Source organism: Ixodes scapularis, unplaced genomic scaffold (genome assembly GCF_016920785.2).
Source record: "Ixodes scapularis isolate PalLabHiFi unplaced genomic scaffold, ASM1692078v2 PGA_scaffold3__209_contigs__length_174095766, whole genome shotgun sequence".
NCBI lineage: Eukaryota > Metazoa > Arthropoda > Arachnida > Ixodida > Ixodidae > Ixodes > Ixodes scapularis.
The window spans coordinates 4,666,604-4,690,923 of record NW_024609868.1 but is presented as its reverse complement, the minus strand read 5'-3'; the positions used below and the strand labels follow the sequence as shown (position 1 = coordinate 4,690,923).

General features: G+C 49.3%; 1 protein-coding gene across 4 annotated transcripts in view; it reads right to left on the bottom strand.

Moving 5' to 3' along the window:
* LOC8043178 (dual 3',5'-cyclic-AMP and -GMP phosphodiesterase 11) overlaps positions 1-24,320 on the bottom strand; it is a 191,390-nt gene that overhangs the window by 69,590 nt on the left and 97,480 nt on the right. The window lies entirely within an intron of this gene.

Below are 24,320 nucleotides of genomic sequence, written 5' to 3'. Positions count from 1 at the left end.
TTTCGCGAAATATAGCTGATAGGGTCGGGTCATGGGTGACGCCATTTTGAATACCCTAGCGCCATCTAGCGAGCGTCAGGTTCCGCGGCCATGTTGAGCGCTTAGAAACGCTGTCGAAAGTGCTCTTCGGGGTGCCGGTCCCGCGTTGGTGTGCTAGTTGGGTGCTCCAAAGTGCTGGGTATTCAACTTAGGGCGCGTCTTGTGTTCTTGTGAGCAGCGGATGGCGCTTTTCAACTCGTTGGGAACGTTTCCTGTCCCGCACTACAGCACGCACCAGCGCGGCGATGCCGAGAAGTGCGGGACTGAAAGCGCCACCGAAAGAAGTCGGAGGCGATTACACAAAATATTGCATTAGTTAAAACTTAACAGCAAATACATTTCCCCTCAAATTTTTTTTTTTTTTTTTTAAAGATGCAGTGCACAGAAATATATTCGGCGTTTCGGGTCGTCCACAACAATGAAATATGTGAACAAGGGCGCGCGAAATGAGAACATTGCAGGGAACGATCGAAGGCAGCCCCCTCCGGTTTGAAAATGTCTATAAAAGTTTAATTGGAGGATCACGTGTCGACGAGTGTGTCCTTCGTCGGGGACTGAAAGCAGCAAAGTAGAGATGGGCCCATTGCCGGAGCGAGTCGATCAATGACTCTATGATTTGAAATCGATGCATGAGCATGTGTTTCAGCAGTAGAAATTGAAGTTGTTTCCCAGCTAAATTATGTACTAGTTTTCAAAATAAGAAGATCCAGTCGCGCTGTGACGGTCAACGTAAGTTCATGGCTCTCTGGTATCGCGCAGGAAATCGCGATTCAGGAAAACCGATAGAACTAACTTTCCGACAATTTCCAGTCACACCCGGAGGCGGCGAAAATGAGCCTTCATCTAAGTGTTGTAGATGATAAAATCGAGTCAGTGTCACCCCTGTGAAAAAAAAATTAACATTAAGATGAATTAAGTTACGAAAATTTACAAACTAAAACCTCATGTTCATCGACGGTGCAGTGTTCCATTATCAAAATGTTCCGAGCACACTCGAGAGGATGGCGGTGGGGGAGTCTTTTCGGTTTACGGACGCAAACCACTGCCGTCGGAAGTTTTTGTCATTTGGAGAGCGATGAAGTCTGAAGATATTTCAGCCGCAGTTGCCTCGCAGGATCCCGTGCGCGACACAGATGTTCTCTGACAATATTCTGCACTTTCGGTTGTTATGAGTGCAGCCTGTTACCCAAGAATGCTGTCCCGATGACCAGACAATTGTCGTCATTGAACGCGCTAGCTCTAATTAAATTTGTAAGTAAATAAAGGGAGGAAACCGCGAAGAAAACAAGCGAACTTGGAGCAACATATGCAGTGATGCAATTGGTCGTAGTCATTTTGGAGCAGCTATTGAAGCAGCCAAAAGTTCATTTTGTAGGAGGAGGAGAACAAACACTAGCTGTTTAGTTGCGTATGGAAGCACCAGACACGGTAACAAAAATACGACTGATGAAGGAGAGCGCAAACTGCCGCGAATGATTATTTTAGGTACGATATCCCACTGAAAAAATGTTAAAATACTATCTTTTTGAGCACCTAGATTTATATGTCCTTCAAGTTGTAGAAAAGGGGGATTTGGGGGGGCGGGGGGGGGGTAGTAACAAAACTGCAATTCTTAATTCAGACAAAAAAACGAAGTATAAAAAATAAACCTACAAAAAAGTCCATATTGCAACAACGTGAAAAGAGTCAAAGTACAGGCTAGCTGGTACGTATCGCTCTGGAAGTGTACCTTTCCCCTTAGCACGCGGGTGCACTGCGGCGAAGCAAGACACGCAACATCGCGACGCTTGGTTCGCTATGGTCGCTTCGCTGCAATACACCAGTATGCGGTGAGAAGCGCACTCAACAAAGCTAACTAACCCACCAGAACAGACCACGAGACTTATCGCGAAATTTCCGAGTACTGTCAGTGCTTGGTCCAAAATCAAATTGAATAGTATGTTATTTAAGGCGATTATCGAAAGTCTTGACAACCCGCACGAGCCTACCCTGACGATACGGCCCGATAGTGAGGCCTGCAGCAGTTATATGTTCAGTATTGCTGAAGTGAACTAAAGTTCTAGCACAATGTTGGCGCAAATTCCTCACATTTTGGTCAAATGTAGCAAGGTGTAGCACTTTGGTACAGTTTGGCGGAAATGGCGGAGCAATCACATCACTGCACACGCGTTCAAAGTGTTCATACGGGTGTTGTGCTCGTTCCTAACAAACCAGCAGGGAGGAAAGCGCCGGTAGCCCTTTCCACTTTTCTTTCTTGCCATCTTTTAGTAAAACGGTCTATGCGTTCATTTGCTCTGGTGCTGTGCAAAAAAGCAGCTCTCATCAAAACGTGCCCTAAAACAGCTGCCGGATTCCGTCCGATCGTCGTGAAGTGACTATTGTCGACACTGTATCACTGTATATTGGATATACTGAGTTAATGAGACCTTTCTCAAATCCTGCTCAGATTTGAAAAAAAAAAAAAAGTCTGAAAATGTGCTGCAGTTTGTGGGATTTGCCCTTTGGGGGGGTTACCACTTAGAAACACAAAGGTTCCAAGGGTCCGGATAAAGACATGTTTATTGGTTGCAATGCCAACACGCTTCGCTCTTAGACAATCAAAAGTCTGGGCGCTGGCTCAATTGCCAGTATCACCCGGTCGGTTTCCCGCGCTGCCGCATTAGACAGATTCACGGGAAGTCGGAGGCCCACAAAGAAAAACCGAGCTCCGTAGAGTCAGGGCCTCCGCCGACGAGAGCCCCCTGGCCCCCTTCGGGGCCAGCTTATGTAGCCTCGGAGAATGGACGCTCCCGGGGAGGCCACTAGCAGTCGCGTCCATTATAACTCTGAAGGGTGTGCCGAAGGCGCGTTCACCCAAATGGGCAAGGGAGAGCCGGCCCCTTCGGGGAATTCGGCCTCGTGGTTCCTTGTATCCGGGAGGCCGACGCCATTGGTGACGACGACTCCCACGGCCTGCTCGAAGCTAGGCCTGGATAGGGATAGAGGGAACCCAATGGTTCCCACAAGTTATAAACGTTAAGGAGTGAGTATTTAGCAAAAGTAGAAAAATCGTTTCATGGCCCCCTTAACGTGCACCACGTAGTAGTGATACACGACCGCACGCCGGTACGATGTTCATCCAAATCGAAACAGGCAGGGGTGGCGATTGAGCCCAGAATCCCTGGGTTTTGCAGCGCGAGCCTTCACTCCACGTACTGCGAGCTGGTGTGCGCTAGCCCACTCGGCCACCGATCCTCGTGCAGACTTTCAAAGCATACGTATACGCACCATGAAGAAAGCACGCTTGGAAAATGTACGAGGTGTGCGCGCAGATAATTATGCACCATACCTGCAGCATGTGTGCCGTGGCTTTAGCGTTCGTTCCAAGAAACGCGAAGAAGAAACAAGTTCAGCGTCACCAATTGATTCCGTAGCCGCATTCGTACCGAGAAAGGCCAGAGAGGATGAAACAAAAAAGGGGGGCGATCCCGACAGTGCCTCAAAAGAAACCGTCCCCGTTTTGTTTGACCCCGTTGTGGCTGACAGACGGCGAGCAGACGACGCCGAGCGTAGGCGGGGGGCAAGGACCGGTCCCTCGCATCCGGGCCACCGTGATCCGGGCCACGCGAGGCAGGGCGGAAGCGAAGCGCCTCCGTCATCTCTCGCACGTCAGTCAGGGGGCATCCGCCGAAGCCGTGTCCGGCGTTGGTCCGGCCCCCGGTTCAGCTGCGCAGGTTGGCTGACCTCTGGGCTGACCGGGTCTGCCCGCTCCTCAACCTCCTACCTCCGTTGCTGTACAATGCCTGGAACGCGTCTACGACTGGTGTCTTCACGCGCCCCCAAAGAAGTGGTTCCCCGATTTCTGCTCGATGACGTCCTAGAACTGCCAGGTTGTCGCCGCGGTCTCGATCCTGGCGGCGTCGAAGCAGCGGGAGTGGATGTGGCAGATATGATGCAGGTCGCTCGCTCTTCAGCTCGACAGTAAACTTCGGCAGTCAATAGTTGGGATAGACAGAGAGTTTCCTTCAGGGGCAGCGTTTTCAACACGAGGTGACGACAGCGTCCTCGAGCGTGTCTTCCTTGCCGCCTGCTTTCCTTTTACCTTTCCTCCTCGCCAGGCGACAACGCGGCACATGCACACTTGCGACCAATCGGCGCGGGAGGTGCCCGCCATTAAATTGCTACACACGCTCTTCGCGGTTTAAGATGAACCCTCCCTTCAATCTACAGCGTGAAGCAAAAAGGGATCGATGGTTGTTCGCAGGGACCACATAAGTCGGTTTGAAGCACGTGCATTAAGGACATACGAATTTCACCGAACAAACCTACCTGTCATACCGAGGCAACATTTATGTTGTCTCCATGTTCTGCTGATGTTTCCCCGATGTCACAGGCGTGTCGGACAACACGAGAAACGAGCAACAAGTTGACCGACTATCTGACCACATGTTGTGTTGCTGTCGCTGTCGTGTTGCCTCAGTGTGACGAGGCCTTTATGGTTCGTGAGGGTTATGGGGGAGAGGGACACTACATGTGCCTAGCGACCCCTGACGAGCGTGCGAAGCTAGTGCGAGGATCTCTCTTGCTCGTGGATGGGCAGTTTTAAATCGTATACCGACGATAAGACTGATGGCAGGAAAGAGGACGTCACCTGAGCTCTTCGCCAGTTTAGGGTTTTCCGGGCTGTAGTTCGGAGATTTTTAGTACTATTTTAAACCTGGTCGTGGTCGGGGATCACTCGAAGTCGAGTGACCCTCACGATTGTTTTTGGTTTTCTTCGAGGAGGAACGTGGCTGTTTCGAGACGTCTCGAAAGGTCATAGAGGGACAATGTTTTTTGTCGTGGAAGAACAGCGCCAAATGGACAATGAAAAATAGCAGGGGGGGGGGGGGGGGGGGGGGGACTACACAGGACAAATGCAATGTTTTTCGGTCTTGCCTGCTCGCGAAGTTGGGCTACAAAAATGACTGGCTTCTTGGCGGGGTGGTTCCAGAGTGAGTGGCCGTCTGCCCGGTGCTCCCGTCGTGAGTTTGCGAGTATTTGTTTCTTTGGAAGGCCGAGACCCTAGTTGTTGCCTTTTCGGAGTTTGGTATTCGTGCGTGCTTTTGCCATCGGGCGTGTTTTTGACCGCGGGCGGTGTGTTGCTTCCGCTTCGGGAGTGCGGTGTTGCGTCGGCCTGCTGTGTTTTGGTTTTGTGTTGTTTGTCTCGTGGCCACGCTGTCCGAAGGTTCGTCGGTGTCCTTTGTGGTGAACGCTTGTTAGAGCTTTGTTGGTAGGCTTCTGTGCTGTCGCCGTGCGCGGCTATTTATCGCCAAATTAAATTTATTTTCTTATATACTTTAACCTCTGCGTTCCGTCGCCTCCCTTGACTTCACACCGGGCGTGAATCCATCGCTTGTCACCGGTCCGAATCTAGATGTTCTTTTCTTTTTAAGTAATTTATTGTTTTTCAAGCAGAGTTGCGAATTTTAGATTTATTAATTTTCCCCCACTCCGTGACACTGCCCAAATCCTCTGCGACAAAAAAAGAAAAAAAGAAAAGACGCACAGGAAGGTTGGGTCGCCACGTCAAGCGGTCACCCCGCCCATGGTCGCACCTGGGGTACGATTTTGGTCAAGGTGAGAGCGTCCTCGGCTGCTGATTGGACGTAGAGGCACAGCCTGCTCGTAATTAACCAATCACACATTTATGACCCGTTCGCGAGTTCACAATCAGGCAATATTTTTGGTGAGAACGTATCCCCAACATACAAACAGCAGAAAAAGGTCTCGCTGCCTTTGACATGTGCTTGTCCTTAGTACTTCTTCATCCGCTGGTCGATGTCAGCTTGCGTACAGCAGCAGAACAACCTGAGATTTGCAATCGAGGAGCTAGTTGTCAATCGCTTCCAAGGTAAAAAAAAAGACGGTCAGAATTTTAGCCTGCGTCTGATGTTACTTCGCCTCGGCGCTCGGTTCGCAGCAGGCGAATAGCAGCCGAAGCAACTTTTTCCGCTCTGTTAGCAGACGGCGTACGGTGTCGTCCAGTCTTATTTGAGCCTGCGAATGGCGTTTCGTAGCAGCAGACGATCCGCGTTTTTCGCTGGCGTTAGCAGACGAACCGTCTATGAACGCCATCTTCGCTCGCTCCGCGAGAGGAAACCCTCGCTGTGGCGGTGACCAAAATCGGACCGCCGGCGTGCCGCGCAGAGGACGCGGAGGAGGCGGCCTCCACCTGGGGAACGCCGGCGCCCCAGCGACGGCACGCGTCGGCGCGCGAAGGCGGCCGAGTTCGAGAGAAGCCCGACAGCAGCTTGTCCCGCTTCCACGTGGACGGATGCCGCTGCATGACCCGAGGCGCCGCCGAGCACAGCTGCTGCTCGACAGAGATTGCTCTCTGAACGCGCGGCGCGCCACAGGTGGAACGAAGCAACGAGCCACCTTGCCTCACCGGCATCACACTGAAGCGCTGCAGACATCATGACATGCGCGCCTCAACCATGTTCAAGGCATGCTTGCTTTGAACATGCCTGCAGAGAGTATTCGCGTATTTGTATGACCAATGTAGCCGTCATAAAAGTCAGGCATTACACAGTGTTTGCAGACTGTCGTTTACATGATGCATGTATTACCAGTTCTACGAGCTGGAGGCACATCTCATGGCGCTAATATGACGACGCCGATGATGTCTGAGGCCCTTACGGCGCGACAGGGACAGAAGTCATATCGCGCCCAACTAAATTAAGGGGGCGCTCTTTTGGCAAGTGCCTCGAAAAGCGGTAGCCCGCAAAGCCAGGCAACAGAACAGGCGCCAAAATGAGCTCGCAGTTTTGGCACGCCACAGCCGTTTGCGTACCCCATTCCACGACTCGGTGTTTTGACCGCGGTCGAGCTAGCAGCGAATAAATTCAATCGTGAACGCCGCTGTACCTGCATCGACGGCTCCGTGTTTCAGTCAATCGAAAAGAAAAAAAGGAAATACCCGCGCGCGTCTGCTTCCCCGCAAGACAGGCGTCAACGTCCCTCCGACTTGCGGAGCACGTCCTTCCGAAGTCAAGCAGTAAGGCTGGACGTGCGTGGTTACTTTAGCGCACCTCCCACGCGCCCGAAATCTTTCTAAAATTTACTTATTTATACCCTGTTTCACGATAACTTGGCGAACTGTGAAGGCCGCGGCCCCCGCGACCCAATAAGAGCGTCACAGGGAGTCACGTGACAACACACCATGGTCGAGGCCACGGAGGCCTCGTTACCGCCAGAGCAACAGCGTCCGCCACAAAAAAAAAGTAGTTCTAGGCTTCTTTTTTTCTTTTTTTTTTCTTTTAACAGCAACTGAACAGGCGCGATTCCATCTCTATCGAAAATGTATACAAAATAAGCAATCAGTATTTAAGAATTTATGAGTTTAATTTATCTTTAACTGCTTCCCATTTTTTTTTAATTTATTTATATTTCTTTCCCCCAAGAACAACATGGCTTTTCAACGATTGCAGCTGTGTAATCGACTGCTTCGCCTCAAATCATTGCCCTGGCATGAGCACGCTCCAGATTCGCGTGTAAATTGCAGGAGTGGTTGTCACATGAAGTGTTCCCAACAGCTCTAGCGGACGTCAATGGTCCGGCGGTATACACCTTAATCGTTTAGCCTCGCACCTAGCCACGTTGTCCACATATCCGGTAAGCGTTCCGAAAAAAGCAAGAGATTACAACCCGGAAAAAGTAAAAAACAAAATGTAGAGAGGAGTCCACGCCGGTGCGTTGACGTCAAATATTGCGGAGTCCTGGAGAGGACATAACAAGAAGGACTGACGGTCGCAGTTAAAACGTTAACATGTTCTACTGGCAAGGCAAGAGGAAAGCGATGTTTTCACGCATGCCGAAAGTTCCAGAATTGAAGATGGCGGTGCCCACGCAGAAAAGGTGTATAGACGTTCATCCGAAATTGGCTGGTGTCGCAGCAGACGACTCTTGGCCAGCAGACGACATGCGGGTACCTCCGGGCCTCGGATTTGGCGCAGTGACACAAAACGCTCCCGTGACGAGTGCCAAGTTATCGTGAAACGAAGTATAATGGTTTTCCATTACACTCAGCAAGTTTCAAATTGAAACCATGCGCTTATTTACACAAATTAGAGAGTTAAATGAAAAAAATAATTGTTAATCATCCGACTTATCGAGAGGATTCCCGTATATATTACGTCCCCCTGGCCGCATGTAACTCACCACCTGCAAAGACCGCATTAGTGTAGTTTCCACAGATTTTTTTAAACAAATTTGTAAAGCATAAAAAGAACTGTATATTATACTGATAAACATTCGTAAAATCATGTTCGGGTGTACAGCAGAGATTTATCCAAAATATAAGGTGCATCTGTTTTGACATCAAAGTGCAAAGTTTGAAGATATCAAAACAAATGCAGCACATCCTGATCAAATCATGAACAATCGAGCAGTATTTTTAGAAATCTTCAACACTCACGAAGAATCTTATTACTGGCCAGAGTCAAGGCAAGGAAAGACAAGGTTATTAGATTTAATTCAGCCCTGCATGGTTAGCGCGACCCAAATAAACGAGAATATCGTCCAAGCGTTTGCACGGTCCAATTAAGAAAACATTGTAGCATAGGCACGAGTCGACTTGAAACCAAATTAAAGATTCACTTCGAATAAGACACCTCGCCGTCGAGGAGCCGTCACCTGACGATGATTGGTACCATACTTGGGTAGTAGTTAAATTACAGTAATTGAATTACTGTAATTTACTCACTTTCTGGTAATTTGTAATTGTAATTAATTACTTTCGACTAGAAGAAATTGAATTTGTAATTTAACTACTTTTTGCGTCAGTAATTCCAAAATTTAAGGCACAATTCCAATTACTTTTGCAAGACTGCGTCGCCGACGGAACCTCTTCGAAAGCATCAACGCTCATACAAGCGGCCCAGCGCTCAGTGACACCCACTCGCACACATAAACACGCGGGCACACACGCGCAACAAGAATAGCGTCTGGTTGTTTGTTGTTTTGTTGCTCACACTGCGTGCTAAGAAACAATCCTCTCTGGAGCCTACTTCAACGGCACCGTGTTGCGCCGTCTGCGGTGCGAGCAGAAAAGAATAGCGTAAACGTGCCAAAGTAATTAAGAGAGATAAAAAAAAAAAAAGAAAAGCCCTCAGCTTTTAGTCGAGGTTGGAAATGTAATTGTCTATAAAGCTTTTTTTTTTTTTTTTTTTTAGTATTGTCGCATATTTGTATTTGTATTATTTTCGAGTTAATTTCTTGTTGGTTTTACTTCGGATATTATTTGTAAAAGCATTTCGGAGACTGACCTCGCACCTGTGAATATCGTCACCATTGATTTGGGGCCCCCGAACTGTCGCATTTTTATTTGCTCGGCTGACAAAAGTGCGTCAACCCAATTTTTTCTTTGGCGATCTGGCGTCTTCGAGTAAATTAACTAATTCATTATTTATTTATTGAAAATGCAAGAACGTAGAAGTTCATTGCCACAAACTGCCACGTTCTATCATTAATTTAACACAATTCATAAAAGGAAAGTACAATACGTGACATTTATGCAGAGATGCTTAAGCCTTCTCGAATATTGGGGCAAAGAATGAACAAATGTGTCGCATTCTACACAACTAGTTTAACGTTATGTGGCCCAAGTGGGTCGCTCTCAGAAATAAATAACTTGTTAAGTAAATGCAATACTTTTTAAAAGTAATTTGTAATTGCAATTAATTACTTTTCACGTAGTAGTCATTGCTGTTAAACTACTTTTGGAGCAAATTAATTGTAGTTATAATTAAATGGCATTTTTGGAGAAAGAACCGTGGCTTGAAATTGCGCTTTTTAGTGGATCTATTGGCTCTTGTCGCTGCCGTTAGGACACTTGCGATGGTTTCAGAAGTACTCTTCCGTCTTTCAGCCACAGCACAGAAACAGTTTTAGCACATTTTTTGCCACATGAGCACGCTAGCGTCACTGAATGTTCCCGAGGTACCGAAACTCCCAAGCTTCGTTTCAAAACCGAGTCGCGGCGCAGCAGTCGCGATCCCCAATATGGCGCTACCCTGTGCGGTAGAAGCTCGAAGCGCGTACACTCTATCTATAATAGAGTTCCGTTGTTGTGTAAGCTCTTCAATCCACGTTCCTAGCCTGTGGCCACACTGGTTTGTCTGTTGAGATAGACAAAAATAAATACATGGACGTATACGCGTCAGTGAATGTACGAGACGTAGTCATAGCATGCACATGTGATCAGGGGAGCATCTGTCAAAAATGACTGTTTTAAATTTAGTTTCTTTTCCAGGGCCATAAAGGAATGGAACCAACTCCTGAATTCCGTCGTCACTGTGACAAATGTCTGATTTTGTAAAAAATATAAGGGGTATAGTGCTCGAAAATGTGCCGTGACTTCGTGTTTTAAATGTATTTCTTTTGCTTTTTATTCCTCCGGGTGAATCACCTTTCTGAAGTGACTGCATGATTGTTCTTTTACGTCTCGTATGTATTATCACGCCTGGGCTGACAGTGCCACTAAATAAGTAAACAAATCAAATAAAGTTCTTTCCGTCGTCTCAAGCGGTACGTAAATCGGTTTCCGTAGTCTCGTCTCGAAACACATCGAAGTCGGGTGTTAGGCTTAGCGTCGATCTGAGGCGTAGTTCGAAACGCTGCACCAGCGCACCCGGAGCGATCGTACACAAGACGGCAATATTCTCTGGCGAATCAAATTATCGGCTATTTGATACTAAAGAAAATCAACGCACCTTCTGTTCGGTCCTAATTCATTGATGTACAGGGGCCCTATGTTGCGCTGATTGGTTCTGCTTTTTGGACTCCATAGGGAGAAGGAAGTGGCGTCAACAACGCAGTAAACGCATATTGGATGTTGATTGGTGAGATTCGCTGATGACGAATTTCCGAAGAAAACAAAGCTCACTTTTTCTTTGTTTTCGTCTGCGGAAATCCGTCATCAGCGAATCTCACCAATCAACATCCAATCTGCGTTTGCTGCGTTGTTAACGCCACTTCCTTCTCCCTAGCCGCCGTGGGAGTCCAAAAAGCGGGACATCTATGGCCCCAGAGCTACCACCCGTGCGCAGCCGTGGTAACTAGGAAACGTTTAATATATGTTTTTGTTGCTTTGAGCCGATCCACAAAATGGCCGACTGATAACTTCCACCACGGGCAAAGCCAGTTATTCAGAATTGTATTCTCCGGGATTGACTTCAGGTAAGGGGACTGAATGGAATTCGGTACTCTGGGAACGTTCAGTGACTCTAGAGCACGCAAAACGAGGAGCATCGCACGTCCACCGCAACCAAAGCAACGGCGGGAAGTTCAATATGTGTCGTTGCCAGTGTTGTCCGGAGCGCTCTCTGTGCAACAAAACAGAAACAAACACTCGCAGCGCCGCGGAAGGCGGGCGCCATTTAAAAGACGCGTATGCTCTGTCAACCCTGATGGAGCGCCGTAAAAGGTGAGGAGGCCATATTAAAAACGGCGGCACCTTTCCTCCCCCCCCCCCCCCCCCCCCCTTAGCTACCGAGCACAGGCAAAGGCACCAGGCCGACCGGGCCCTTCTTGTCACGTGACTCGCGAGTTACGGGAAGGAAAGAGAGTGTTTGAGCGTGCTTATCCAAGCTTATCGCGGCAGGCGTCAGCGACTTCCCTTCGATAAAGCGGAACCCTTCGCGTCATGAAAGGCTTATCTTGTTGTTGTTGTTTTGCCGGATGCCCGAGAGCGCTGCCGATATGACGTCGCGTGTTTCGTAAACATCCAGCCGGCGTCACGCTGTCCGTCACCGAACGGACAGAGGTGGGCGGAAAGCGCCCCCGCCGACCGGACGACGCCTTCCCCTCCCGGTTGGAGGAACTCCGCCTGACGTCACGTCGACGCCCACACTCTGGACATAACACTCGAGCGCGAGTACCTCCCTTTCTCACACAGCGCGGATTAGGAAAGAATAGTGCATTTCGATGGGCAGAACATCCTCCGCACGGAGTTTGATGGAGATGTTTGTTACTTTTCCGAGGGACGTCATGGTCCCCGACCTTTTCCCTGGCCGGGGGGCTCCCAGATGACATCACGCGGGCATCCAGAGACTCAGACCCACCCGTGAACGGCTGCCGTTTCATAAACTAGACCGAGTGCTGCGTCTCGAACCACGTTGTCGGAGACCACGCGAGTTCGGTTCGGGGGGCTAGTTGAGTGGTCCCTGAGGGCGACCGAGGTTTCAGCGCCAATACAGCATCCGGAGAACGCCCCACGGGGTGCCTTCCCGATTCCTGGAATGCTGGCTGCATACCTCCGCGACGCTGGCGGTGCCTGCGTTCCCGAGACTTCTGCACGGACATGTTCTTCATTTTCTTCAGTATACTCCCGTCAACGCTTTGTGGAGGGAGGAAGTTTCCGGGCGATCGTTATGGCGATTCACTGGTTGAAATCAATGAGAACCTCACTGATTGAGCGTGAGTTCCAGCCGAACCTTGACGTAGTGCCCCGTGCTGGGCCTCGGTAGGTGACGTGGAGAATTCAGCGCTACGGTTTTCTATGGGTCGTGGCGGATAAGGCATCTGTGGTCGACGTATACGTGCGCGGAAAACAGTGCAGCGGACAAAGAAGCGGGCGTCCGGCTGCGCGACCCTCCCGAAGACGGCGCGAGCGTCGGCCGCTCCGCTGGCGATCAGCCCGAGCGCGGTCTCGTGTTGCCCGCCGTCAGCTTACGGCTCTTGTTCCGTCAGCGATATAGTCATTGGATAGAGTGACTTTATCAGCGATAAAGCCGTGCGGGCCCGCACGCAGCCGGCACACCGCACGCCCAGCCCAACCCGACGGGGATAGACCCGCGGACAACCGCGCGTGCCGTGCCGCACACCCGTTCGGAAGCTCGGCCGCTTCTCCTCAAAAGTCCGAAGACTTCTGGCGGCCAACGGCGCGGAACACACACAGACGCTCGGGAGCGAACATGACCTGCCGCGTCTCTTGCACGCGCAGATGTGCACCAAACAGATTGCTCCGAGAAGCGGCCGCCGAGATTGAAAAGGTAGAGCGGCAGACAACGGATGAGAGGAGAGCCACGTGACGGGCGCCCCGCTGCGGCGGGACGTCGAAACACACTTCTCCCGAGCGATGGAATGTCCGCTCGTGCTCCTCGCGTTCCTCGCGCTACCACTTCCTTTCTCGACAGGTACGATAACCATGTTTCGGGTCCTGGCCGCTGCAAAAGCTGTGCCCTAGCGACCAGGTTCCCCGAGAAATGCTCTGTGCTACCAGATCCTCGCGCTTCAAATCTGCGACCAGGCAGTCTATAGGGCCACCCACACTAGCGAGAAAACGCGCGTGGCACGCCGATCGCGGCAAGTAACAAAATGTCGCCGAAGCACAGTCAGCGCCACGAGCGCGTGCAGAGACACGCCCTTTATCTTCCCGCTTAACCGATTTATCGGCGTGCCGGGCGCGTTTTCTCGCTAGTGTGGGTGGCCCTTATGGCTCCGTCGTCGATATGCCAGGCTTTGTGAGCATAGAGGAGGTTATGACTGTACCCAGCTTCATCAGAAGTAGGTGCGATATACATAGCTTGCACGCGTCATCATTGCTGGGTATGACTGTTATTTCCACTTGCTCTAACTACAACTTCTGCGGTGTGAAACTAACACGGTGAACCGAACGCTGGCGGCGGAAGAAAAAACCTGCAACGGCCGCGAATAACGTCACGTGCAATCTATGTACTGAAAAGCGTGTTTGGAGGATTTTATTGTTTAAAAATACCGCCCTCGGGATAAAATGTTCGTAAAGCCCACCTGCTAGTACATAACACAAAAAGACTGAAGATACTCAGGCGCGTTTCTTTCTGGCACGACGGTTACATTGGGCATACAAAAACTGGCTGCAGAGCATACGTATGAAGCGTTTCAAAGAAGCGTGTCCGCAGAAGTCGTCTGCAGCGAAGACTGTGTTGTATCATGTATAACTTCTCAGCAGTGGATGGATGGATGGATGCTAAGGGCTGTATTCTTTATAACGGGCGGTAGCTTGCGCCACCTAGCCTAGAAATGAAGAACCAAAAATATGATTTCTTTACTTCGCCAATTTGCTTACCCTCTACAAATTCGCAACTGTTGAGGCCAGGGTGTTGGAACAAAATGTTTTTCGTTCCGTTTTCATTTTCGTTCCATACAAAAAAGTTCCGTTCCGTTTCCGCTCCGGAACGAAAAAATTATGCTCCGTAACGTTTCGTAACGGTTTCTTTCTATGAAAAAAAAAAAAAAAAAACGCAGCAAAAATTAACAGGAACGTAACGTTTATTTTTGCACAAAAATAGTTAATTCAGGCGCTCTAGAGGAATCCGCGGAAACCAGAGCCGTATATGTAGAGAGTTTGGCCATTCGTTGGGAAGTATAGGAGACAAATGAAGCGGCGCCAATGGCCGAAAGCGGGCTGGGCGTGTTCCAGGGCGTCTTCAGAAATTCGAATGTGACCAACTAGAAGCCGGAAATAATACCCTGGCGGTGGTCGCAAGAAACAAACCTGATAACTGCATTGGAGTAACTCTCGATAGCTGAAAATATGGTACACGTGATGTTTCAATCACGCTCATCTAAAATGATGGTGGAAGAGTGCGACTAGCGGAAAGATCGACATAATCGTTACGCCAAACGCCGAGCGCCGGGAATCTGCCGTCAGAGCGGTCACACTTTGTCCGCGCAAAACAGAGTTGAGTGGCGCATTCGTTTCTTACATCTTTCTGCATGATCATGATGAAACAACACGTGAACCCTATTTTCAACCACAAAGAGTTACTACACTTCACTCTTACGCACTTATTAAAACCATATACGAACATAGACCTTCGATGATCAATCGGCTCAGAACTGTTTCTCGCTACCACCGCTAGGGGATCCTTTTCGGCTTCTGGTTGGTCAAGAGAGCATGCCAAGCCCTCTTTCCGAATCTGCCACACGCCCTGGCTCTGCCCGCGCCTCCCATTGACCAAACTCTCTACATATACGGCTCTGGCGGAAACGACATTGCTTCTGAGATCATGTTCATTGCCTTGAGAATGAGATCATGATCAAGGCACCGACCATGATCTCAGAAGCAGCACGTCATCAAGTGTGCCCGGTGAAAGGCAAGACCTCTGGTCCGATAAAATAAATTTCAGCGCCGAGAAGGCCCTGAAGGCCCATAGGTATCAAGAAGTACACTTTTGCAACAGAGTCTCAGACTGCCGTATCCGTAGAAAAACAAAAGATGGACTTCTACAACGCCGGGTCACAAACTTCCCGCGCTTGCCGTGATCTGTTGTCTGTCTGTGTCGTCCGAAGAAAGCATGGAGAGAGAGGGCGCAAGAGCCAAGGAGCATTGCGAGCGTGTGGAGGCGTCGCGCCACTGCGCTCTCATTGGTGGGAAGCAATGGCGCCTTGCGTCATGTTTTTTGTTTCTCGTATTTTTTTGTCTTTGTTTTTGCTATGCTTGTTCGCCCGAAGTTTAGACGCGAGGGCGATGGCTTGCTTGTCTTCTCTTTAATTATGGTACAAACCAACGGCTGTCTCTTCGCTGCGTGAAACGAATTACTGAAATACCTGATATTTTCCCTTGAACCGAAAACCGATAAGAAATTTTTTCGGTTTCACTCCGGAACAAAATAATAAATAACGTTTCGATTACGTTTCCGTTCCGCCAAAAAATATAGTTTTTTTCGTTTTTCGTTTTTGGTTTTCGTTTTGTTCCGATACCCTGGTTGAGGCAACTGTGTTCCCAGATACCGACACAGTTGCCTCAGCGGTGCTTGCACGCGCGTGCTTTGCAAGCATGGGCGGTACAATGACACGGGGACACCAGCCGGGACGCCAAGTTCGCACCCGTTTACCACCAGGCGGCACGAGGATGGCATCGCAACATCTCGGCCGTTCCAAAGCTCGGCCACTGCGTTCGCTCGGCCCACACGTCGCATCGTCGCGCGCTTTCTACAAACGTCCAGTTCGTTGACACGCGAACGCGCGACGAGAGCGGGTCGCCCCCAAACCCGTCCGCTGTTCTCTCGGTGTGCAGGGGTGCGGCAGCGTCGGCCGACGGCTCCACCGCGTCGGCCCTCGCTCGCTGCGCCGGCGACCATCTCCGCGGTCTGCCACTCACTTTTTCCGCGTTCCCCCGCCGTCCGAAGAGACGGAGCCCGGTCTGGCGAGGCACTCGCAACAACAACACACACTGCCCAAGGACGCCTCCCTCTCCACACCGCGTGGCGGAGACATGGAGAGCTCAAATCAGCGTCGATTACGGGCGCCGCCGAGCTCATAACAGGGCCGAGGCTCGCGTCACGTCATTTGTTGTTATCTCCAGACGCGCGCGCGCTACAGAAGAAAGGTGGCACCGACACTCGTTCAAAGAGTGACCGCGTGCGTTCCTTTCTGTTTTAGAGGCTCACACAAATGCGTTACTTTTCTGGTCACTTTCTCACGGCGATACCATGTACACCAGAGCAGCCGACATGAAGGCGGCTCACAAAGGCCCGGCCCCTGAAGTCCAGCCACGCCTCCCTCCCCCCGAAAAACATTCATGTCGTGTGTATGTTTGAACAGAAGTTAACTTTGTGAGACCCCATGGGCGTCTGGCGTCTAGATGTTAAATTTAGCCAGTTCAGAACCGCCGCTAGCCATGTGGTCTTTAGCGTGCAGTAGCGACACACGACCGCACGCCAGTATGATGCTCATCCGTGCTTCTCACCCGGTCCAGGCTCAACTCGCCCCGTCGTCGCCGAAGGGACGCAGGAAGGTCTATGATACTGCAGAAATGAAAGCCCGCCAGGGAAGAAAGCGACGTCTGGCTGAGCAACGAGAACGAGATGGGCACCCGCTTTCGTCGGAACGTGCCTGAGAAGGGACGAAAACTCGGAACCGGCACCGCTATGATACCGGCCGAAGGAGCCCCTTCAACGAGAAGGATAACGGAACGGCAGGACAGCCTGTGCGAGGACGGCCACTTCCTCGCGAACATTGAACACGTCGTTGGAGCTGCCCGTGGAGCCAAAGGGAACGCGAGGAGGCCATCGAATTGCTTTTGCCGTAAGCCAGACCGCGACATCAGAGAAACCCTTAAAGGAATTTCGCCCGAACGCAGAAAGGTCGTCTTGGACTCGCTGGTCGACTACATCGAGTCGACCGGGCTTGCTCAAAACATTTAACTCTCTACCCCAGCCCCTTTCCCTCCCGTAACCAATGAGTAAACGTTGGTTCATACACACTGCTTAAAGGAGCCCTGCAATCATATTTAAGCGTCTACCTTTTTTGCGGTTTCCACGTCCCCCAGGGTTCGGGCGAGTCAGCGGGCACGGAGAGATTAACTAAATATCAGCGTGTCATAATTTAACCGGACGACGCGGAAACCTCCTCCACCTACCTACGGGGGCGACCCGCGGTGCCGAAAGCGCGCGATATGTGACGTCTTAGGTCCTCGGCTTACTACTGGTCAGAGCAGCTAAAAACTTTTTTTTTTTTTTGTCGAAATACAAAATATAAGTGGCGCGAACCGTTTCAATTATTTATAAAAGTAGTTTTTGTTCACCATTTTAGATCAGAAAAGAAACAAATGCAGCTTAGAAAGCACGGAAACAAGAAACGACCCGTCGGCATACCCACCACCAAGCGGTGGCAAAGGCGGCGCATACTGGAAAGGTGTAGTGGGATCAGGCGCCAATGAGCAGCGAGCGTAGAAAGGTCCCGGATGTACAAGGCGGCGCTGCGGTCGTACGGACTGGAGGATCCGACCGGTTCCGAGCGTTCCCAAGGCCTTCGGCGAGCAGCTTTGGTTTTCGGTTTGGCCTTTTGGTGGTATGGCAGCGCGAAGTGGCTCCCGTTCTGAACTGGTCTTTACCCTGAGGGGCGCACGTGCGCCAACTGCAGCCACGGTTGGGAACTCTGCCCGAGCTACGACACGCCTAGCCCGGTATGTTTACTTACAATCTCCTCCGCGTGTTTACTCATACCCTCCTCCACACTGACAAAGCCTGGCAGATCGCCACGAGAAGCGGCAGCCGAAATGGAAAGGGCAGAGAGGCAGACAACGGATGAGAGGAGAGCCACGTGACGGGCGCCCCGCTCTGGCGAGACGCCGAAACACACTTCTCTCGAGCGACGGAATATCCGCTCATGCCCCTCGCGCTACCGCTTCTTTTCTCGTCGGGTTTGAAAACCATGTTTCGGGTTCTCGGCGCAGCAAAACCTGTGCGCTGACGTCCAGGTTCCCCGAGAAATGCTCTGTGCTCTACCAGATCCACGCGCTCCAAATCTGCGGCCGGGGACTCTATGGCTCCGCCGTCGAACTGCCAGGCTTTGCGAGCATATATAGAGGAGGCTATGGTTTACTGCAATGGCGGTCGTCGTGGCCACTTCGGTGACCAGTGCAGAAGCACGCGCCGAGCTTATCGTCGAGGGCCACGGCGCGAGTAAGTTGAACACATTTTCGTGAATCGCATCACTGGAGCGTCTAAGGCAAAAATTTACATCAACGTCAAAGGTTTTGGAAAGACGCTACCATTCTCGCTAGACACCGGATCGTCTGTGTCTGTAATGGACAAGTTTAAGTTCACGCAGCGGTTCGTCAGTGAGGCCAAGGTTGTGCCGTCCACCTGTTAGAACGCTGGTATTCCCGAGAGCGCAACGTTTTGGGAGTATGGGTACAGTTACGTTCAAGACGCGATAGCCGCAAGTCATGTTTTGCCTCTCAGACCGAGGCACGTCCTTACTTAATAGAGAAGCTGTAATAACAATAATAATAGTTTATTTCCATTACACGTAATGGTGGAACCAAGAAAAAACGCCGCGCTACGCGGCTTGACGAGTCTCGGCCCCAGTACATTCTGCAGCAGCGGCAGGAAATCAATATCGAAACGAAATCGTACGCAATTAATTACAGTGAAAACGAAAAACGTAAAAGAAATTGAAAAAAAAAAGTCACTGAGCACCATATTAGTCGACAGTCGTAAATCAACACAAAACATACGTTTAAACTGAACAAAAAGAAACAACAAAAAATACGTATATCAACTAAATCTATATGTGCAAAACCATGAATGACAGAGCGCAATTCACCCAGAGTTTATCTATAAACAGACCTTCAGAATGCAGTACATTTATAAGTTTGGGGATTCGGTATGCTAACATTTATTTTCTAGTGTTTAACAGACACACCAGTGCGTGCCAGTAATCAGGATTGCGAATTTGGTATGGTACGATACATGTTGTTCTAGACGATTCTACCAGGGACAAAGTGTTATAGAGAAATTCTGTTTTAACTTTTGTATAGAGCCTATAGCTATAAATATTGTAAATACTGAGTACATTAAAAGTTTTAAACAGGTTTTCCGTGTGCGCAAGATAAGATACATTCGCAATTACTCGCAACATTCTTTTTAAAGCAAGTGCATTTTCTCAAGTTTGGTAGTACTCCGAACCAACGAGCAATAAGTGGAATAAAATAACGAATTGTATAATAACATTTTAGTATGAAGTATATACCTATGCCGACATGTCATTAATGCAAATGTTGAGAATTTTCTATTGAAGTATTCGATATGGCTATCCCATATCTCAGAATATGTCCTGCAGGACATATTCTGAGAAAACACTGGACATTCAGATGAGCTGAGCATCCAGGACGTGCTCCTACACGAAAACAGACGAATCCAGATGAAGCGTCACCGAGTTCACCAGACCATGCTTCGTAATCAGCCGCAGGGCGGGACTAGGTTCCAACTTCCAAGCCACTTCGCTCGTAGCGTCCGGTAATCATTTTCCGCATGCGCTCAGAAATAGCGCTCGGGTATGGCCAAACGCAATCGTTTACTCTATAGCAAGGTCAAATGCGTTAACGTGGCGTGGGCTTCGTGCAGCCCTTGGAAGCCAATGACTGCACAGCATTGAAATTTGTGGACCTTTGAAGCGAACGGAGGCGGAGCACTCACTCGTGGCACGCGTCTTGAGCGTTCGCGTGACGATGGTTGGCGGAACTTGTAAGAAACGCTAAGCGTGAATTTTATCGAGGGACTTCCGAACAGCCGCAAGCGGCGAACGCGCTGGAGCTCGATGAAAGTCGTATTTGGTTAGCGCTAATGAAGAAGAATATGGAGATACAAGGCTCCAAACATGTCACCCGAACCTCAGAGTAATGAAATTTGGCTTATTTGTCAAGAGTATAACAAACAAAAAAATACTCGGCATACAATAGATTTACACGAACAAATCCTATAGATTAAAGTAGCACTGAAGTCAACATTGAAAAAGGTCGTTTTTTTTATCTTATATTGTTTAAAATATGTTAGTTCTCCCCATATATACCAAGTCCTATATTACAAAACCGCCTCAGGGCAAGAGAAAAACATGGACACTTTTCTTCTCGCGCACTACACTGTGTGGACCTATGAAAGCCCTACAATACGCGCAGATTCCGAATGATTTTATTATAACTCGTTTCGAAGAGAGTCTGATAGGTACACATTCGTATAAGACTCCTCTTTTTCACCGCGGGCGAAGCCGTCGATTGCAACTCGCCGACAAGCGCCCTTCCTCAACCACTCCACTCGGAAGAAAATTCTTCCCAAAAAAGGCGTGTCGCGATCCTCGAACACGCTTTTAACGAGGAAATAATCTCCGCACGATTGTAACTTCGGGTTTGTTAGGATGCTTGGAGGGTCTAGATAAGTGGTCACCACAAAAGGACGATCTCAGAATCGACTTCAGTGCTCCTTTAATCTTTTCAGTATGCATAACAAGAACAAAACTTCGTACAAAAATCAAACACACAAAAAGTGATTTTCACCTTGCTCCACGTAAAATTCTCTCGTAAAAAAAAAAAAAAAAAAAAAAAAAAAATTTACGCCGTTTTTTTTAGACCTAGGATTGTTATACAGGTTTCTTTTTTTAAGTTTTACAGATTTGTTTTAAAAAAGCTGTGAAAGCTACACTTATGCAGTTTGTGCAGGTGAGTTATACGACCAGGGGGACATAGTATTTGGGGCTAATCGAAACGATCAGTCGCCTAATTAAGTCAATTCTGTTAATTAACTTCTTAATTTGTGAAAATAGACATATAATTCCAAATAGAAACTTGCTGAGCGTCGTCCAATAGCCCTAAATCAGTAATTGTATAAAGACTGAGCGCGTGAGAAGCGCAGTAGTGTGTTAAAGTTACCACTCGTGGAGCAGCTGTGCTAGGCTGGGGCTCTCATAAGAGACGGAAAAAACGCGCGGGCGCCTTACCGCAACCGCTAGCCTTGTACCTGCTCCACGAGTGGTAACTTTAGTGCACTACTACGCTTCTCGCGCGCTGAAAGTCTTTCTGAAAATGACTGATTTAGTGGTTTTCGATGAAGATCAGCAAGTTTCTAATTGGAACCATATGTCTATTTTTACTAGATAAAAAGTTAATTAACAAACTTAACTTAATTAGCCAACTCATCATTACGATTAGGCCCCTATTCCATTTGAATAGGGGCCTAATCTGTAAAACTGTAAAACTTAAAAAAAAAAAAGAACTATACTATGTTGAATTGAGAGAAATCCAAATACCCAGCCTAATCAGAGTGTTCGATCTGCCATGAAACGACCCAGGTGGTATTGCGGTCTGACGCCGGCGCACGTCGTCAGAAAGAAGGGGAGAGCGCGAACGTCGCGAGAATCGTAGTGAAACAAAATGAGAGATCGGCGATGCGCACAAGGAAAGCAAAAATAGATGGTCAGAAAAGGTGTGGGCGAGTCACTGGTATCGAGGCACGTCACTGCTACCGAGGCGTGCAAAAACCAAATAATAATAATAAACAAATATCACGCAGGCCAGCCAAATCACGTGATCAGGGACGTCGAAGAGAACGGCTGGGCAGACGCGCGGTGAACGCAAACACAGTGCCCCGACGAGAGCACTACGCCGTGGTCTGTCGTCGCGGCAGACCCAAATTTAACCCCACCCCGAGTTCTTCTCTCCTTTCGGGAAGGTTTCGCTCCTGCACGAGATCGGTCCGATACATGCACTCCCAAAGAAAGCGGACAGATGCGCGAGCCAAAACAGAAAGTCCGATCGAGCACTTGTTCTGAGCGGATATAGATGCTTTACACATATAGATGCTTTGGCCGACCTTCTCTTGTCTTGCCGAGATACTTTGCCACTGAAACGGGCATTGCCGAACTGCCACAAAGGCCAATGCTGGGGCGAAGGACACTATAGAATCTAATATGGAAAAAAGCTGGCCTGCTATGGTAATGATGAAATAAATATAATAAGAAAAAACAAAAACTGAAGGTCGGTTATGGCGGCGCCCATGCATAGCTGCTGCAAAGCGTCTAAAGGAGATTTCGCTCGATCCTAGAATGACAGACTGGAGACGCCAGTCGACGTTCGGAGAACACACGGCGCCGAGGCAGCGACCACGTGACTCTATCGATGACGTACGGGAACTCGCGCGGCTCAGACGGAACGGTACCCCGTGGAACATGCAGGTCTCAGTTACGAACACGACCAGGCGAAGTCTGCGTCGTCCGTCAGCTCCCTGGTGGCGTCGTCCGAATCTGCGTGGTTGATCTCTGCAGGGCCGGCTTGCTAGAACGGCGTCTCAGCTGAGACTGGGTGAAAGAAAGCACTCCAAAGGCTGGACGCGCGAGCTTCTTGAGACGCGGTTTGAGTCCCGCTCGGCTAGTGCGCGGGCTTTGGCGGTGCTTTCTTTCCCTCTGAGTGGAGACGCTGTTTCTAGCAAGCCGGCCCAGAGCTGCCGGTGACAGGGTGCTCTCGGTCTACGGCGAGGGTCTCCAAACCCCGGCCCGCGAAACAGACCTGGCCCGCCCAGGCGTTCAGACCGGCTCGCGAATAGCCGCAGTCTTTCCAATGACGCCTGGCCCGCAAATCGCTGCTTAAAAAAGTAATAATAATAATAATAATAATAAAGTCGCCGCGACGCGTTGTGAAAGCGCGAAAAAAAATTATCAAAAAGAATGAGTGAAACCTGCATCACAACGCGGGTTCCTCGCCCTAATATTTGTTGGAAACTGTCATCACCACTATTAGTAGTCTCCTATTTCATGTCTGTGTAACCACGTTAAAATTACTCTGCGTTCTCATGTATCTCGCTCTTAGTGCCCCGTCTTATAACTATTGAGTGGTGCTATCCTGTCCCGGGTGAATACGCCAAAGTTCACGCGCTTTGATTTATGCCTGGTGAGTTTTCTCGGTCACATGTATGTAGCATTGTCATAATTAGCAACCTATTTAATTTAAAAATAAAGTAGATGTACTCAACCTCCTTACATTGTTTTTTTAATTTTTGCTCTAGTTTATATATCTTTTTTAATAGAAATGTTTTTTTGGCTTATTTATTGATTAATTCTTCATATCAATTGTCTTATCCGGCCCTTAACACTACGATAAACTTAGATCCCTTAGCCAAAACGTTTGACGACCCCCCGGCCTACCTTCTACATGCGCTCTCCAGATCAGAACCGCCGTTTTTCACGTGTGTCGCTGGGCGGGAAAGCGACGTCACAGTCGAGGCAGTCGAGGCCCCGGTGGTGACCCCCCCGGTGTCTGGGAGGGCAACTACATCCGCTCGTGTGCGAATTCAGTGGCCAGGCGAAGCTATAGCCGAAGCGACCACAACGTAAACAAGAACGACCACAACGTCCGTGGCCCGCAAAGGCCCCTTCATACACTTGCGTTTGTTTACTACCGAGTCCTTGCGACCTCTTACGACTGGCTCCTTCTATTCGTGCAGGCAGCGAGCCTTCCCAACGGGATACATATAACTCTCTTCCTTTATATATTTCTCTCAGTCCTGGGTCTTTGTCCCATTTTTCCTTCCCCACGTCACCGTTTCAGACTACAGTCAAGCGACACGGCGGTTTATTTCAGTTCATGTAACTAAAACGTTTCAACAACAAGCGATAGATTTTGATAGGCTTCAATGCGCACGGTTTTCGTAATATTAGGAAAACGTATTTGTAGGTTCAATGGGTTGCTGTTTAGTATTGGTGCAACGAAGAGACGGCCGCGAGACTGCGGAAAAGGCATTGTGAGCAAGGAAGTCGCAAGACTAAGCACTCAACCAATGAACTGGACCATCCAGGTAAGTGGAGAGTCTTTATCGAAGACGATGAGAGAAGGTTTCGGACTAGACTGGCAATGCGTGATCATATTTTAGATCTACGACTCCCGCTCTGCCGGGACCAATGTTTCTAATGCAACACTATCGGTACAGGAACCCCCAATATGGCGGAAACTTGATAATATGGTCATAAGTACGCTATATTGCGCTTCTTTCAGCATGTGGTCTACA